The sequence below is a fragment of the Phoca vitulina genome, unplaced genomic scaffold, assembly GCF_004348235.1.
Source record: "Phoca vitulina isolate PV1807 unplaced genomic scaffold, GSC_HSeal_1.0 scaffold14, whole genome shotgun sequence".
Classification (NCBI taxonomy): domain Eukaryota; kingdom Metazoa; phylum Chordata; class Mammalia; order Carnivora; family Phocidae; genus Phoca; species Phoca vitulina.
Window position 1 is genome coordinate 26,406,812 of NW_022589717.1, and position 20,323 is coordinate 26,427,134.

The 20,323-nt window shown below is 34.9% G+C and overlaps 1 protein-coding gene across 6 annotated transcripts in view; it reads right to left on the reverse strand.

The window, feature by feature from the left end:
* The window catches only part of LRBA (LPS responsive beige-like anchor protein), a 758,742-nt gene that overhangs the window by 260,233 nt on the left and 478,186 nt on the right, over positions 1–20,323 (reverse strand). The window lies entirely within an intron of this gene.

Genomic DNA, 20,323 nt, shown 5'->3' on the forward strand with positions numbered 1-20,323 from the left:
GGATGGGTTAGCCTGGTGATGGGTATTAAAGAGGGCATGTACTGAATGGAGCACTGGGTGTTATACGCAAACAATGAATCATGGAACACTACATCAAAAACTAATGATGTAATGTATGGTAATTACCATAACATAATAAAATTTTTTAAAAAGTTATTAAAAAAAAAAGAATGTGTCAAAAGGACATAAAAACCTGCTTGAAGACTACTGGCCAAATCTGAAATAATTTGAGCACTAAAGTGATTATGAACATTGATGAATTCTTACCTACTGAAAACAGAAATTCATGAGACCACACCAGTAATAAATAGATAAATAAATTGGATGAGACAAAAAGGTAACATGTTAAATTATAATGCTAAACGATCAATGTGCAAGAAGAGCTGATGTTGAATATGATCATTTTGTAACCATCCTTCTAAAGACGGATATAGGCAAGAATTGTTAAGTGGACTCCACAGTTCATTCAGATTTCATTAGCTTTCATTAGAATTTTTATAAGAAGTAAAGTATTTTCATAATCTCACTACAGATGGCTTATTAATTGCAAAGGATAAAATAATAAATATACTAAGGATATTGGACAACACCCTGGCTGATCAAAATTAGTATCAGCTTTGAAGAGCAGATGGGCATCGTGCCTACATATAAAACTATAAGAATTAAGACACATCACTTATTCCAAGTAGATGCATAACCTGAATCTGATCATAAGGAAACAGTAGATAAATTCAAATGAAGGGAACAGTAGATAAATTCAAATGAGGATTATTTTATTTAAAAGGGAAGGAGAAAAGGAGAGAAATGTATTCTTCAAAACTGTCAATGTCAAAAAAGACAAAGGAAGGCTGAGGAAATGTTTCAGATTAATAGCGACTAAGGAAATGAAATGTAATGCCTAATCCTAGACTAGATCCTGTATTAGAGGGAAAGAAATGCTATAAAAGACATTACTTGGTCAATCAATGAAAGTGAAATATGGATGATAGGTTAAAGTATTAGACCAATTCTAAGTTTCATACATTTGATAACTACTGTGGTTATATAAATAAGAAAATGTTCCTATTCTTAGGAAATACACACTGAAGTATTTAGGGATGAAGGATCATGATGTATACAAATCATTCAGGAAAAAAAGTGTGTATTTAAGTGTACACATTTTATGTATATATGTTTTATATATTATATATATAAAGAGTTGAGCAAATGATAAAACAAATGCGGCAAATGTTAATGATAGATATATTCAAATAAGTTTTTTAAAAGAACATGTTCTTCATTTCATATAATGACATATATGTGATAAGCTTGAGCCAACATCAGTGAAGCTTGGGCTTTGAAATGTTTTGCAAAAATAGTAACTCTCTCCTGTGATGTCCTCTGTGACCACGAACTCATTGAAGGCTATTTTCGGAAAAGGGTAAAGCTAACTGTTCAAATATGAAAACTGATTTCTAATTATGATTTCACTAGTACCACTTGCTGGTATTAATAAAATTACTAACTTATAGAGTACACAAAACATATATTTGGGGGCGCCTGGGTGGCTCAGTTGGTTAAGCTGCTGCCTTTGGCTCCGGTCGTGATCTCAGAGTCCTGGGATCGAGCCCCACATGTGGCTCCCTGCTCGGTGGGAAGCCTGCTTCTCCCTTTCCCACTCCCTCTGCTTGTGTTCCCTCTCTCGCTGTCTCTCTCTGTGTCAAATAAATAAACAGTATCTTTAAAATAAATAAATAAATAATTAAAAAAACACATATTTGGCCTCCTCTTTAAGAGGTTTCCCTAGTTCAAATATTAAGAGCTCCAAATTGATACTTAGTATGTAAATAATTCAAATCATTGGCAATGAAAAGAGTTACCATTAGTAAGTGCTATCTGAAACTACAACAAATTATAAAAAGTGATCCCCAGGGCACCTGGGTGGCTCAGTCAGTTGAGCATCCAACTCTTGCTTTCAGCTCAGGTCTTGATCTCAAGGTTGTGAGTTCAAGCCCCACTTCCGTTTTTTTTTTTTTTTTCTTTTTAAGTGATCCTCTACTTCAAGTTACAATAAAATTCTTCCTGAAAACTGTCACAAGTTTTATGTTTTAATCTACTCTTAATGTGATAAAACTATGTTATTCTGTAATCAGGGAGGAAGAGCTATTCCTAATGAGAATGTTTTCTAAATAATGCAAGGTCTATAATCCCATATTCCTTTAGGTGAAAATATCTCTAAGCCATGATGGTATTGTGTGGTAACTAGAAGAATACTCCCTCCCAATGATGTCACATCCTAATCCTCAGAACCCATGAATATGTTACCTTAAATGGCAAAGAGGAATTAAGGCTGCAGATGGAATTAAGGTTGCTAATCAGCTAACCTTAAAATAAGATTAACCTGGATTATCCACTGCACCCATGTAATTACAAGCGTCCTTCAAAGTGTAACAAGGTGGCAGAAGAACAAGTCAGAGTAATGCGCGATGTAAGGAGCCCCCAGCCTGTGGTTGCTGGCTTTGAAGATAGAGGAAGGGGGCCACCAGCCAAGGAATACGGGAGGCCTTTAGAAGCTGGAAAAGGCAAGGAAATGAATTGTCCCTTAGAGTCTTTCCTCCAGAAAGGAATGCACCCTGTCAACATCTTTACTTTACCCAGTGAGACCCATATTGTTCAAGTCACTAAGTTTGCGGTAATTTATTAGAGTAGCAGTACAAAATTAATATGTATGCTATTTTCTTTTCTCTTATAGAAAGTGCAATAAATGTAATTTAATCTTTAAAACTGAGAAGAATCAAAATGGGAGTCAATTACTGTTTAAAGCAACAACCTATCTACTCCAACCTCCAAGCCTACACAAAGAAGATTCCCATATTCACCATTAGAATATAATACAGATTCCAAGTGATATTTTCACAACAGAGGTGTACTACTACCTATTACTCCACTTCATCTACTGTGAATGGCTCTGCTCTCATTATTCTCCACATTACTGACTATCCCTCAATCTTTACTACTCTTTCCCTCTTAGTTCCCCCTTTAATTCTTTCCTGTTATTTTTGCTCACACTATCTCCTGAGCTTCTTGACTCAGTCATAAAGATTGGCTTTAAATGCACAAGGCTAGTCAATGCCTTTTTTCCTTGTCTGCAAATCTACCAATCAGCATATAATATTCTGCTCACCTCAGCTCTTTTCATTGTTGCTGAGTATTCAGTGGTTGTTTTCTAAGGACATTCTCCCCCTATTTGCAATCTGAACCTTAAATTTTCCTGTAGAAGGTTATGTATATTTACTCCATCTGCAACCCTGAATGGGAAGCAGCAGAGACAATGATAGCATAGTCATACACATACCCTCACTGTTATAGGCAGCTGTGATAAATGGCAATGTTAAGTGCAAATTCATTTTTTCCACACATAGGCAACCTCCCCCACCCCTGCTCTGTGCATTCTCAGTAAACATTCAAAGGACAGGGGAGAAAATAAGCTCTTAACTTCCTAGTGTGAAAGTTATAGGAAGAAGACAGAACTAAGCAAACAAAGTCAAGTTATATGTAGTATTAGAACAGATTAGAATACATATTTAATCTACAAGTCACTTTCTTAAACCTTATCCACCTTCATCAAAGGCTTTCAAATATTTAAACAGTACAAATATTATTAAACTGAGAGCTAGAAGATGTCCAAAATTATGTCTTATTCATGCTTGCTTCCCTGCTGCCCGGAATTAAGTTTGTTTTCAAGTAATCTTTTTTTAACCTTATGACAAATTTGTACATAAGCTTAGATACACAGGCCTTGACAATCTAAAACAAGACTTAACCAATATCAGCAACACATAATCACAAAACTGAAATATTACAGTGTAATATTGTCTTTAAAATCTATGCTTTATGTTGATTACATAAAACACTGTAGAGTTGTAGTATATGTACTATGGTTTTATATATACTTTTCATCCAACAATTCTCCTGGTATTTCTAGCTGACAATTTCCATGGCAAAGTATAAGCTGCACATAATGGAATCCTGGCTTATTTCCTTAATATATAAAAGATAATAAAATATGGTAAAGCCATATAACCTAAGAGTTATGTAAAAATATATTATACTTTGGAATATATTTATTTATATGTACATATATAAATTTACTGAATAAATATTAAGATAACAATGAAGGAAATTAAACTCTTCCTATACTTTAACTGTTCACTTTCTGTTCATTCTCTTCAAGTCTTTCTTCATAAATATAACTTTAACATACATAAAATCATAGCACAGGGATAATTTGGTGTTCTTTTTTCTTTTAAAATTTTATCTTTTGAAGTCCTTTAGATATAACTAAGGTTCTAATTATATAAATCTACCATTTCAATTCCCTTCTAAGAAATTTGTAAGGAAAGAATCATTTTAGGCATTCTAATATTAATTTATAATACCTGAATTACATCTGAAGGGGTCAAAGATATAAAATAACTCATGAAAAAATAAAATATGACTTTAAAAAGCCTAATATGAAACAGAGACTCATCTCAAAATAACAAGTTACCATTTTTGGAGCTTATTATATTTTTTCTAATTAAAGATTTCTAATTAAACTATTTAGGAAAAGCTTTAAAGTAATTTTAATCTTAAAAGAAGATCAATAATTGATACTGACTTCAGACTAAAATGTTTTCAATAATTCAAATAGTATCTACCAAGACAAAATTGTTAACTACATGTAAATTACCCTTTATTGAGTGAATAAGAACTTGAATAACTAAACTTCTGCAATCAAAATATAGATATGTTTTTAAAAATACATAGAGTATTACACTCATGAAATAAATTGCATCAGTTTCCACATAAAGGCTGAACTCCACACAGAAATTAAAATTGATGTCAGTTTACTTCTGAGAGCTTACTATATTTGGTAAACTGCTTCCTTTTTGATAACACAGTGGTTTCAGTTTTATATAAAGACTCATTATAAGCCACAATGTTTCCTAAGAATAAAATATGCAACATTTTATTAACTCCATTTTCATCTTCTATAAACAGCCATGGATATAACTACCAGTCACTTTAAAACCAGATTTAAATTTCAAGTATTTTTCCTATGATTTACTACATATTCCTTTAGGAGTTTCCTAACCGGACTACCTGACATAGTTTACAATGCCATGATTGCTTAAAACTTGCATAAAATGATGGTAACAATTGTTATTTGGTCCTCCACAAATTTAGAAAAACAAAAACAAAACAAAATATGAGACAAAAATTGCTTTCTTTCTGCATTATCTGATCATGTCCCAACATTTCAGAGTGGGGTACCAAGGTTTTATCCTCCTCTTCTGAAAATTAAGGGGGAAAAATGCAGCTTTGGCGTATCTTGAGAAGACAAGAATTAGTAGGTGTGCAATAGATATCCTTCTAGTTGTAGGAAAGCAGAACTTAAGGAACTATCATAGACAACTGCAGAGAGGGCATTAAAAAACAAAAGAGCATGGCATTGACAGGATACCAATAAAAATCTGATGGCTTTAAAACTGTCACCATCTTTGTAAGTCGTGCTTTGCCACTTCTTAGTTTTAGAATGAACTAAGCTTATATACTCTATCTGTGCCTTGGTTTCTATATAGATAGGAACAGTAACAGAATATAACTCATTACAGATTTACTGAGAGGATTAAAACAAAGTGCTTGGCATACTGCCCTAACACAGAATAAGAAGCTCAATATTATTCTTGTACAAATCTCATTTCAATTGAGTTTTAAAAGACTTTCACAACACTACCCCTAGATATCTCACACTGAAAATTTGACCTTGGTGATCTGAAGAAATCTGTTTGAAAGAGGAGGGCCCAAAATTATTAATCAACCAACCAGTATTTATGGAGTATGTATTATGTATCTAGATCAAATAAGATGATGGCAGCCTTTCAATAACTTTTCACATTAATAAGTTAATAAAGGGAGATGAATTCATGGATAATGACATAGGGGAGACAAGAGAAATGAAAACATATATTAAACTGTTTGAGATTGCTGGTAACTGGACTATCAGTTCAAAGAGAGCTCTCTCTGTGGGGCATTTCATGATAAATGTAAGGAAGCTAACCTGGAAAGACAAAGACTTCAGATTGGGGGTTAGTGGGAAACAAAGTTGATTAGGTAGGGTTTTAAGGATTTTAAATAATAATAATAATGACAGCCAGTTTTATTCTATTACTCCAAGTAAAAACCTGTCAAGGGAGCTAGAATAAAAGCATGTGTTTGATGTAATCCTCGAACTACTGAATCATTGAGAAGTTCCCCTTCCTTTCTTTGTTCTCTTCTTCTTTCCACAGATATTTATTATATACCTACTATCTAACAGGAAGTGTGTAAGGTGCTGGGAATAACAAATCATTAAGACGAGGACTACACCTGGTTTGATGAGAAAAACTCCAGTATAGATACTCTCAGAAGAAAACTAACCAAGCTTATTTTACCAGTACTACTTTTTCTTTTAAGTGAGGAGAGTGTTTTCTCATTACAACTTAAAAGATTTTACAGTTTCAAGAGTGTATCAAATGAACATATTTATAACATTTTAGATATATATTCATTCCAAAACCATGCATTCTTAAAAACTCTAACCTGAAAGCTCCTGTCATTTAAAATATACCAAGTGAAGGAGTTCAGGAACCTGAATATAGAGTTTAGGGACCTGAAAACCATTCTAGAACTGTACACGAGCTCTCAGTTTTATTTTTTTTTAAGATTTTATTTATTTATTTGACAGAGAGAGAGCACAAGCAGGGAGAGCGGCAGGCAGAAGGAGAGGGAGAAGCAGACTCCCTGCTGAGTAGAGAGCCTGATGCAGGGTTCCATCCCAGGACCCTGGGATCATGACCTGGCAGCCGCTTTAACTGACTGAGCCACCCAGGTGCCCCGAGCTCTCAGTTTTAAAATACCCTAGCAATTTTGCCAGATGCCAGAAAACAGTAACAACAAAAAATTAATCCCAGTTGGAAAAAAGGAAAGCAAGGATAATTCAGAAATAGATTTGGGCCAGAAGAATATAACTAATCTCTAAAAGATAATCCAAAATTTGTAAGAGCATGTAACCTTGGGCAAGTTATTCAACCTTCCCACATCTCAGTTTCTTCATCTGTAAAATGGTGGTAATATATAGCACCTATCTCAAGGGGCTGTTATGAGGACTTATGAGTTAATATAGGTAAAGCACTTAGAACAGTGCAGGCCCACAGTAAATGCCTCATACGTACTATATTATTATAAAAGCATCTCTCTAATATCTGGCTAATGAACAACATGTCCTGACAAAAGTAACAATAGCTCTAAAAAAGAGAAAATGTTCAAAGGCAGCACAACAGAAAGACAAGAAGAAAGTCACAGAATTGTGTTAGTGACATAAGTGTGCTTAAGAAAAAAGAGGTAAAACAAAGGTCACAAAAATATGTTTAGTTTTAAATATATGGAAAGAGAAAAAGATATTCTATATCTAGAAAAAGAATTATATTCTATATGTAACAAAATTTAGGTAACTTCCAATCACTTTACATTACCCTAACAAAAGTTATATTGATAATAAAGAGTATACTTCATGTGATATAGAATTTGGAACCCCATCAATGATTTGTTCAGCTTGCATAAGTCACAACTGATTGGACACAGTCCCTGTGGGCATGCCATTTCATCCAGACTGGATGGTTCATTAGTCATAATTACTATAACTGTACAGCAGAGACTGCAGTTTTATCTCATCATACATCTTTGATCAAGCTGCTTCAATTTCTGCTTCATCAGCATATGAAGTTACATTATTGGAGTTTTTTATTTTCAATCGGTGATTAACACAGATTATGCTTTTTATCAAAACATGTATTTGGTCTTCGCATTTAATAGTGAGAGCTCAGATCTGACCACCATTTGACCTCTGGTATTTCAAAACCACCTAAACACCATGAATCATCAACTGAAACCCAGAATGTTACAGAGAAAATTAAACAAAGGGAAGAACTGACCTGTGTTAAAAGCATAAGATGATTGCACTTATCTAAATTGAGACTAACCATATTTGCAGCAGCTTCTCATTAAACATTAAATTGCACACCAGAACACATCATACATATTTATTGTTTTGCACTGTCACTTTCAAAAGACTCATACCACAATTAGTGTTTCTCTCAAACTATAAGCTACATAAAGAAATTTCCCATGAAGCTTGAAGACAAAGTAATGTAGAAGATTGTACAAGGTTAAAGAACAGATGGATAATAGATTTCACTGAACACTAAAGCATAACACACTTACTTCAGAAAGGAAAATGTTGCCAAAACATGGTTCAAATGCAAAATACTGAATGAAATTGATGTGTCAGGAATTTTTTTTCTTCTAAGTTCTATTGAAGAACAATAGGGGACTAAATGGCCTGTCTCACTATTTTTGTGCCTCGGTATTTTCATGTGCAAAGTGTCCCCACTGTAGGCTGCATGAACAATCATAATCGACAGTTACATGCAGGCATTGAGGCTGCAAAAATCCCAAAGTAATTAGTGTTGTCTGAATGCAATGACATCTGTGTTCTCATGGTTCTCAAGACATGTCAGGCCAATAAGATGTATATGAAAAAATATGACAAGCATTGCAAATGCCCTTCTGAAAGGTCTTACACTTTGGGGAAAAGCTGAAGAAATAACACATGTCATCTTTTTGTAAGCAATATATTTAATATTAAAAGACCTAAAAAGATCTTTTGAGTCGTTCATTTTCTTTTTGCAACTATAAAGTATTTATTCAGGATACTGCAATGCAGCATGAAAAAAATACTGCAAGTCTGTCTCTTTAAAACTTTCTTAACACAAATGATTCTGTGCAGTGACAATGTACATGCCCATTCCTTAAGTAACAAAACAGAGAGCACATCTTATTAACACTGCTTGATTTCTTTACATTTTAATTTTAAAATGATATCTCTCGGTACTGGACATGAAATAGTTTAAAATGTGTTGTTAAATGCTTTAGAATTATGTTTGCATTTTTCTAATAATAGAGACTGCCAAATTGATTGCATTAAAGCCTTTGTTTTAGAATACCTAATGCTTTTGCTGAGTGGTGTCTATTGCTGAGCCCTTTCTCTCTAGGCTGTAGCACTATGTTGGAGCATGCACTTGCTCCAAGAAAGACATTAGTCATCATTAACAGAAGCACTGACACCAAATCTAAGTGCCTCTCCACAATGACCAAGTGGCAATCATCTTTCTCTTAGACTGTCACTGCTGATTAGGATTTTCTTTCATGAAAATTTAATTTGACCCCCTTTCTTCAGCTTATTTTTTTTTAATTCCTAAAAAAAACCACTGTATTCAGGAAGGATTGCAAATACAGCAAAAGAAGCTATACCCATAACATAGGCTAACAATATAAAGATTACAAGATTCCCAGTCAAATCTTTTATCTAATCCAACAGAAAAACACAGATTAAGTGAATGGTTACTAAACAACAGGGAAAAACAATGATTCTAAAAGGAATCTAGCTTTAAGAAACTATAAGCCTCAAAAGGTGAAGAATTCAAGAGATCTGAATGAAATTTTTCTAACAATTGATTACATAATCCCAAACCTTCTTTGAAACTAAGACTACAATATTTTAATAGTAGCCATGTTTCACTGCATTTCAAATTTGTATTCTCTATAGCTGAAAAAAAGAAGACAGGTATCCACAGACATGTCACTTCAAACTTAAGAAAATATTTAAGCATCCATACCCTCAGTGTGCATTAACCTGCTGATTAAAGGAAAAGAAAAAAGGAATTTTCAGTGGCACTGGACGAATGAAGATGATTCATGTGGTCACGCAGGGCACTCCACAGCTAGATGATACTACAGACCTGAACTCTGGTTCTGTACAATATCACAGTGCTAAACAAGATATCATAGCGATAAGTTATTTAAGGAAGTTTTAAAAAACATTTACTTTCCTGTTTTATTTCAATTTGTTTAAAGTTTTCCAAAAATGTAAGCATATGATAGTTTGCAAGGATCCTGGTACAACTGAAACTCCCACTTCTAGTTATAAATATTATCTTCTCTTTATATTACTTATATTTTGTAACAAAATAGAGATTGACTTAAATTTAAAATATCTCTAAATTATTTTATATCCTTTTAGAACATGTGTACTTTTAGTCAAAACCTGTTACACTTTTGTGTTTATGCGAACATAAACTGTATCTATCTTTAAATGTAAATATCCATATGAAATGCCTTTAAAACAAAAATCAGCCTCATTTCTTTTTAAATTCAGAAGCAACCATAATTCATCAAACTTTAATCATTAAATGTTCTATGCCTGACTATTTTATTGTGAAAAGTAATATAAAACAAATTTGAAGGTCAAATAGCAATTGCTTCAGGAATAATACATCACATTTATAAATGGTACAATTTTTTTTCTACTTAAAATTGGTCTACAGTTAAAACATTTAAGTGGAGATTAGGAATTAAAATGGATTTTGAGAGGCAATTTGCAACTGCTGAACTTTTATAACAGAGATACCACAATTGAGTTAGGATCTAGTCTAAAATAAAAGCAAAACTATATCATAATAACATAACTTACCTATCCTTGCATAATTATCTTTACGAGTGATTGGCTCATTTCTTTATTTTTTAACCACATAAATATGTTGTTTAAATTCTCAAAAGCTTAAAAGTAAACTCTGATCTTCAGAGTTGCGAAGACTTATCCAAATCAAAACTTCAAAGACTTAAAGTATAATTACTGACTCTTGCTAGATCCAGTACATGTTCAAGTAGAGAAGTTTAGCTCTGTAACTTCCACCCCTCAACCTAAACCTCCAAGTCACTTGTCAGTTAAAGGTTGGGCGATTTATTGACCGCCTCTGGATGCATACTGTCAGTGCGGAAGGAAATATGAGAGAGGGTTGTCGCTACTGTTCTGGAGCTCATTGATAATGACATACCTGCCTCTGTCACCCATTACCCATACTACAAACTACTTAGACCTAACTGAAAAATCAATAGCCTACTTGCACTGGTTCCTGTGGCTGCCTCCTTTGATTGTCAGCTCCTGTCTAGGGTCAGCACTTACATGAAAGGGGTTGTGACTGCCTGATGCTTTCAGGACAACCTAACGATATGAAACTCGCCAACAGAACAGTAAATTCTGTCTTCCTGCCCTCCTCATCAATTAGGCTTTGACTAGGCTTGCCTGTAGAAACCTGACCTTTTAAGTTTAGGTGAATATGGACTAGCTGAACACACCATTGCCCTCAGCACTGAGCCAGGAAATCTACTGACAGGTTAAACAAAACAGAAGGTTGTAACTGTCATAATTTGCATTGCACTTTCACGCCAACAAGGGTGTTATCAGTAGGGGCAAGCCCTGGAACACACAACTCCAGCACCCTTAAGCCACACTACTCATAAATTTTCAAGTGAAGTGAGATAAAACATAAATTCACAAATAGCAATGCATTTCTCATCGCTTAGTCTTTTAGGTTTGCACTTTGCAAACCCACAGAGTGTCCATCAACAACTCTTTCAGTGGTCACCTGCACTCCTACTGCATTAATGAGGGAATTCAGTGAACACAACAGAGAAGTAAAAATAACTCAACTATGTCAACTGAAAAGATATTTTAGAGAGAACTTATAATAAAGCAGACAGATTGACCTATATCTCAAAATGAGAATAATTAGATCTCAATATATTGTCTCTTTCTTGCCTCACATCCCTCCCCCCAAAAATATCCACAAGCTTAGAAAATAGTAAGTTATCACATCAGTGAAGGGAGGTGTTGAAATTATTTCCTACCATGCTTCTCTGATACAGCATCTTTTACAGTTTGAGAGAAAACTAAGAACATCTGTAAAATAAAAGATGTTAACACTTTTATGCTTGTCAGATCTTCTGATGAAAACAAGTGAAAAGCATGAGAAAGTAGTATAAAACTTTACTTATTATCGTGACTTGTATTTTGAAAACCATTTCCCTGCTTGGATCTATCTTTTAACACAACATGAATATGGTAATATTATACTTGCTTAGAGCACTATAGTTTCTCTGAGGAGAAGACGGACCATTCCTTTTTTTTTTTTTTAATTTTTTATTTTTGGAGTTAATTGTGAACTTGAACTTTGGCTTCAAGAACTTTTACAGAATATCTAACCTTTATAAAAATGTCAGAACACTGAGAGTCCATTCAACATTTTAAGAAAAAAAATACCTGCTAATCTTTTTTTTTTTTTTTTTTTAAAGATTTTATTTATTTATTTGAGAGAGAGAATGAGATAGAGACAGACACAGCATGAGAGGGAGGAGCGTCAGAGGGAGAAGCAGACTTCCTGCTGAGCAGGGAGCCCGATGTGGGACTCGATCCCGGGACTCCAGGATCATGACCTGAGCTGAAGGCAGTCGCTTAACCAACTGAGCCACCCAGGCGCCCAATACCTGCTAATCTTATGTACACCTCCAAACACACACTATTTTTCTATATATACAATACACATGCCTGTTTCTTCTTCATGTTTTTATGATCCAACTCCTATCAAGCAATAATTAGTATACTCTTAGAATTTATTCCAAGTTGCTATTTGGTAGTCCCTCACAACCATCTCCAATCTATAATTTGTAATTTTTTTTCCTTAAGACTAAAATATGGATGGAATATAACCATTTGTAAGCTTATTCTTTTCTGTAATTTTTTTCATGTTAAAAACTTTCACATAGTAGAGCAGTACTGGAAATCTAAATTCTTGCAGAAAGATTTCTGATTTAAAATCAACTAAAAGATATAAACAACAACTTAAATCATGCTATGGTATGAAGTTATAGATTTTTTATCTTGAAAAGGCAGAAAAAAGTTCTAATCCACCCCCCGAATTAAGAATTGAGACAATAGTGAGTAGAGATAATGACTCAATTAAGGTCACTCAGATAGTTTGTAGCCAACCGAGGACAAAAATTTCAGGGCTTTTTTTCCCCTACACTAATGCTCTTTAGACACTATCAAACTGCCTCTCTTTATCTTATCTATCTAGGTAAGCTACGTGGCAGCAGACCTTATATATTTTTAAAAATACACAGCTTTGTATCATTTGTTTTTAATTGATGCTATAATTTATAGAAAGTTTTGACTAATTTCCAGAAGAGATTAGATTTGTAGAACACTTAACCAACAAGGTACCATAGAACAAATAACTATTAGAAATAGAAGATCTAATTAAGTATGGTTGGAACCCTGTACTTACCTAATTTGATGATTAACTATGCATCTGGTAGCCTTTCAGGTCCTTTGTGTGTACCTATCTGATAGCAAAGTGAAAGGGCATGGACAGTGTCTGGTCCCAGCAAGCAAATCATTTGGAAACAGTCATAGCCATAGATCAAAGATTTTTCACTCTATCCAGGCTGATTTAAACCTACCAACCCAGGTTTTGTCTTCAGACAAAACCAGTCAGAAAATAAAAGAATGACTCTTTAGGATCCAAAGATAATAAGGGAAGATAGAAAGGGAAAATTCAGAAAAGAAACAGGCTGGCAGAACCTTGATATACATAGGCCAAGACAGCTGTTTTATATCCTAGCTTGATTTCACATGGTTACAGGAAAAGTTTCCATTCCTTAGATCATCAAATATTATTTCATTTATACTACACAGATGTCTTCTATATGTAGATTGGAACCAATGAAGAATTTTTGTTGTTGTTTAACCACTACAAGGAATCAGAAAGACCTCTCAGCACATCACTTTTACTCTAATTCACAATGTTTGAAAGAAGGAACAGGCTAGATTTTTAACATTTCCATTAAAAATAATACAAAATCCATTAAAAATTTCCTGTAATCGTAGCAAAAGAATGATGCCAAATTACCTCTACTAGTAACAATGTAGATGGAGTGCTGTAGAACCAATATATTTTAAAATAAACTAAGATGTTTAAAAAGGCTAGTTTTATAAGCCTTTTGAGGCTTATAGTTTCTTAAGGCTAGTTTTCCTAAAATATAATACAGAACTATCCATATGATATGCTTAACTGATAATTTTAAACATAGGTCCACAAAATGTCTCATATGACCTGAAAGAAATACAGAACACAAAGCCAAGTCTTATATTTTGAACTAAGTACAGCTCAGAACTAGCATAATCTACATCCCTAATCTCAATCATCTGTTACAGAAATCTCTGGCACTGATCACAAGGGAAAACAGAAATGGGAATGGGGATGGCTCTAAGATTCCAAGAAACATAGTCTACATGTGAGTCTGCAGTAGTAAGTTATTAAACAAAGGATATCACACCTTCTTTAAACCATAAAATTTAATGTCTTGAATCAAATGGAAATCAAAAGTTTTTATTTATTTAGCATCAAGTTCAATATTGACTAATACTGATTTTCCTGTCTGTCTTCTGGAATTGATATTAAAAAAACACCTAGACACAAATAATAATCCACAAATTACATAATCATTCCTTAAATAGTTAAGAGCTTGTTCTACTAAAGAATCCTCTCATTTGTTGAAGATTATAGTGAGTTATGAAAGCCAAAGTTATTTGACAGGTGAAATTTAATATTTACCTCATTTACCTCATAGTATGTTAGCAAGTTCAAATTGTTAAAAAGGAAGGAAGGAGGACAGGACAGGATCTTATTTGTTCTAACTTTTCAGAACTTGTTTAACTATATATGGAAATAAAAGGATGTAATTACCACAACTCAAAAATGTATACATTTAAAATGAGAAAAAGCTAAATGACTTATTGGTAAGACCAAATGATATATCCCAACATAAGTGAGAATACAGTAAGTTCAATGAAATACCTTCTGAGAGATGCTTGCTGAATTAACTTGGATTTTCTTAATATTTCATATCCTAGCTCAATAATACAATAGTATTTACTTTTCAGTTAGGCTAAAAGCTGCTTACTTCCATTTTCCTGAGAACAATTTCTTTGCTCTATCATTATACATCTTGGTGAGATCAAATTATGTATCGCTTAATAAGGTACTCATATATACAACTGTTATTCAGCTTGGGGGAAAACATGAACATATACTGTACTCTTCAAATTTCTCATCCTACAAAATAATGTAAGAATTAGACTTGTAAAAGATGTAAAAGTATAAACACCACCACTAATCATATATATATTACCCAAGGTTACCCAACCAAATTCAAAAGGCCCACAACACAATGCTCAAAGCATGTAAAAGATTTATTTTTTAATACACTTCGATAGGTTTACTATGCAAAATTAAAGCTATTGCCTTTACCTGACAGAACATTACCTTAAGTTCAAACTTACAAATGAGAACAATACCCTTGGGTTACCAATCAGAGAGATTACAAGTGTTTCTTTTTTTTTTTTTAAGCTATTTTGTAAGAGGAAAAACAAAAACAACTTGGTTCAGTAGCATGATTGACCATTTAAAACAGGTACTACAGTGAACTGTTCAAAGAAAACATTCAATTTCTCTAGATTGATTCCAGAATAGTAATTATTGATAGTTTAGATACAATGTCTATGATACCTCAGTTTTGGAAATCAGATAATTTCACAGAGAGCAAAAGAGAATGTGGTTTTACTTTGACTTTTAATACAATGTAGATACTATAACCCTGATAATTGTCTTTAAAAGCTTTTTTTATAATTACTTGAATAAAATTTCATCAACAATACACAAACAAATTGTGTTTGGGTTATTCACTTTTCTTTCTGTTTTTACTAGAAACGTTCTTAAATTCAGGGAATTTAATAGTTATTTCCCCATTTATATTTTGACCAAAATTATCTTTTCTTTAAAAAAAAATCAAGCATTTTTATAAATATGTTGAAAGATTAAGTATGTAAGAACCCAAAAATTTAGCAACTGCATAGATGTTTCAAAATTAGATTTTAGAGGAAGAGAATATACACACATAAACATGAGGTCCTTTGTTTTCCAGAAAGTATAAATCCTTCAGAGTTGTTTTTTTTTAATTCAATAATCTGATTAGTTTTTGAATATTTTCCTGGAAAACAAAATTATATAATCTAAAATCTGTATACTCTTTAGTAAGGATTATTGCAATACTGTATGCTGTGTCTCTAGAGAATAAAATAATGAGTATCTTTTAAGTCTCAGTGATATGATAAAGTAAAAAATGCACCGAAGTTTAACTCAGTTAACACATTTCTAAGTAAAGATCAGCAAAAAATAAAACAGTTTAAGGATTCTGTATTCTCTGGAAATGTAAACAGGATTATATCTGTCAGATGTACAGAAGCTCTGACTTCAGCCATTAGTTTGGTTTTGCTCCTGAGAAACACAACATGAACTACTGAATCATTTCTTTTCAAATCCATACATTCCCTGAAGCAGTTCAAGCTTCATCAGCAGTGCAGGAATGTTTTAAAATGACAGGCAAAGAGCATTAGTTCTCTTTTTTCTCTCATACTGTTTTCCTATAAATGGAAGACAGGGTTCTTTTCTCAAAGCACTTAAGCTGAGGCTGTTTAAGTCAACTGCTGTAGGAAAATACGACTGAATTTTCTATTCAAGAAAGTATCACAACTGGATTGTTTATTTCAAGAAAAACTTTGAGAAAATCAAGTATTGTATTACTATCTTAGAATAACATATAAAATTAGCATTCTATTAATTGCCCATTATTCTTCAGTTATATTTTCAATGTAAGTATTTTGCCAACACATTACCTTATTTTAGCACCAAATAATACCCAATTTTGCTTCTAATTTTAAGTATAAAAAGGCCCTCACATTTAGACCAATTTTATTTTGAAAATCTTATTTGTATAAATAGTTAAATTTTATTTCCAAGTTTCTGTACTCATAGGCATTTCATTCCAAGAGGAAATTCAATTAATAATTAAGTTTATTTGCTCATGATCAATTAAAAAGAGGACGCAATGTATAATCTGGCTATTCTTCTGAAGCTTAAACATTCACATTTTTCAAGAACTAGCACACTAATTGCTATAACTTGACTCAATTTTACTTTAAGGAAACAGGAAATTTTAAGGCTAAAGTTTCAACATACACATTTTAGTTTCTAGTAACTAAAAACACCCCCACCTTAGTATTATCATGCACATTCTCATAAAACGCTTCTAAAGTAATGATGGTGAAGGTAAAGACTGGAGAAGTCTGAAGGTTATGGACGACACGAAATCCAAAACAAAAAAATTCAAATCACACCCTGAATATCCTCCTCCTCTTTTTAGGAATGTCTGTAGCTAGCCCAACATCACAGGTCTGGGCAGAAGCATGCTGATGTTGGCATTGCCTAAACCAAACAAACAAGATGTTTAACAGTCAAATAAAATGTCCTGCAGCCTCCCTAATGAATTTGTCAAGGACCATCAGATTTCTCTCCCCCTCTTTTGCCTCATTAACTCAAGTATGATGAGACGGATTATAACAAGAGAATACAGATCAATCGGTCTGAAGACTTGAAGTGGCTTTTAGCCTCTAGAGTTTCTTTCTCTCACTTGGTCTCCTTTAATAGAATACGGTATCTCCTGCAGAAGGGGCTGCCACTTCGTTTTAATACACCATCAAGGAGCTGCTGATGGACTTCTATACTAACATACATAAAAGCAGAGGTGACAGGGGCTCTTCAATTACAGCCTCCTCCGATACCGTTTCCCCCTTCAATTATTCAACCAGAGGAAGAGCGGATCCGCAAACACACAGCTGAAGCAGCTCTTAGAGCAGAGGCAGCCAGAGAGAGTTGGGGTGGGGGAGGGGGGAGAGGAAGGGAACTAGCAAGAGCGAGCATTATTTGCTGGAAGTGTTTAAGTTTATTGCTCGAATGATGTTTCTAATTAGTACCATGGCAATAAATTAAAGTCGCCTTTGTTTAACTGATTTATTATTTACTACAGCATCTACCTCAGACAAGGTAAATTGGTAATGAATTGTTTTTAAATCAAAACATTTGTAACATTTTATCATCCCTCAGCCTCTGTACGTAAAAGTGGAGAAACCCAGAGACAAGGGTGCCACGAAACTTAGCTGAGGCCGCCAGAGCCGGAAAAAGAGGAGTGGGGTATCAGGGAGTGGTGGCGCGAAGATCCGAGTGGCCTGGGCCGCCCCACCCGAGGAGGGCGGGCGCTGGGCGCCTACCCATGGACCTGGGGGTGGCGACGCCGCACTGGAGCCGAGAAGATGGACAACTGTCGTCACCCCCGGGACTTTTTGCAAACACTCCCAGGAGCGTCGCGGACCGGGCAGGTCCATGCACAAGGCCTCCCCTGCTCGCGGACGATGTGAGGAAGAAGCGGCCACCTCGAGGGTCTGGGAGGGAAAGCTCTGCACCCTCTGTCCCCGACACAAGTCTCCGCCCAGTAACTGCCCTCGGGAGAAGCTGCAACGGATCCTCTCATGGCTGGTCGCACAACTCTGCAGCAAAGTGCCCCTCCTGCCCCGTAATATTTCCCAGAGTGCCAGTGTGACCCCGAGAGCATTAGCCAGGTTACCCACAGAGTCTGGGCTTCGCACTTGCGCGAACCCCGAAGATGCCGCGGCTCTGCTCTATCCTTCCACCGCCAAGCATTCCGAGATGCAAGCTGCGCCCCCAGCAAGGCTGGAGCCTGAAGCTGCCCCAAGTCTCTGCCACTACGGAAGAAGTTGACTATAAAGCTCGGAACCCCAGAGTTTGGTGTACGCTTACTTCCGACTGTTCTTCCCCACTCCTGGCTACTAAAGACAAATCCTACACAAAATCCGACTTGATTTTTAAAAAGCCAACCAGTTCTTTAGAAAGGGACTTATGGCAAAGAGAGCGAAGGGGTGACAAGGCACCAGTCGTCCGCTCCACACATCTAAGGAAGAACCAAGAAGTCCAAGTATCTGACATCAAGTACATGGAGAGAAATAAAATTTCCTTATGCAACTGAATTCAAGTTCACCTGGTCCAGCTTTTAAGAGGGCACCTCAAGCCCTCCCAAGGGGTTTTGCAAAAGCCGCATGTACACCAGTTTTGCAAAAAGAAGTCTTTGCCGAAATGGCTTCATAGATTTTCATTTCTTATGTCACTATCGGAAAATATAATGCCCAAAATCTAACTAAAAATAATTCCATCTACTTGATTTGTCTTAAAAAGACTCAGCATCTAGACACCTGAGGTTCAAACATAAACCCTCAATACTAAGCAAATCAAAAACACTGTTACAGTTTCTTCCATCCAAAAGTAGGGAAAGGCTACAAGGGGTACAGCTTGAACATATAATACATACACTAAAAGCACATGCATGAGTTTTCACTGAAATGCCAAGGGAGGAGTGAAGCCATCTGTGTAATCAATAACAGGATAGTTATAGATTTTTGCAGCAGTGAAGTCTTTTAAAAGCAACAGTCAATTATGAAAATAAAATCATTTTACAAGTGAAACTCTGTACTGCCTCAGAGTATATTCAAAACTAGATTTACAACATTTAACATTTTAAGAAAACTTTAACTCAGGTTCACTTTTACTTCCCTTAATTTTTTATTGTTTAAAACAATTTTCGTGGCTTATGTTAATTTAAAAGTATATCCAACAATATTCAACCATATATAAATTTGCACTCTCTCTCACAACTTAAACATATTTTCTAATAACTAGTTTTTTTAAACAATAAATAGCATAAAATATATCTGAATCTTAATTATGACGGAATTATCAAACAAGGTGCTTGCACTATTTTTACCCTGCCCCATTTTTCAACAGCATATGGAAATTACTGAAAAGAGATTTATGGTCATAAACCTTCACCCCATATCTACTCGGCACACAAACCCCAACTGGTGCACACATACAGCAATTGCTCTGGCTCTTGGCAACAATGGGAGAGAAGGGGAAGAGAAGGGAGGAAGAGTTTGCCAGAGGAGAAAATCTAGAAAAACGTAGGTTCTTTCCCAGATTCCCCTTCCTCCTTCTATTTGCCTTCAAGCAAAAGTAATTTTGTCAGAGTTTGCACCTTCTGCACAATGTTGATAGGAAAAAAAAAGTGAACCTTTCTCAACCACTGCTACTCTCTCGCGTTATTCCAGCCATCTCCAGAAGTCCCTTCTATATAGACTCTCTTTTTCTTCCTTGCAACTGATAAGAGGAGAGGATAAAGAAGGGGCTGTAAAATGTGTGTGAGCATTTGACTTCTACTATCTCCTCCTATTTTCTTACTTCTCGCTTTACCCCCTTTCTTTATCAAGTGCAGCGGTGGCTGCTACTGTCTGCCAAGCATGCCTGTCTTCTCTCTCGGATTGGCTAAAGCACTGACAGCTCGGATAGCGATTGTAGGAACTGAAGCTCCGCCCCCCTCATGATGGCCCTGGACCATTCAT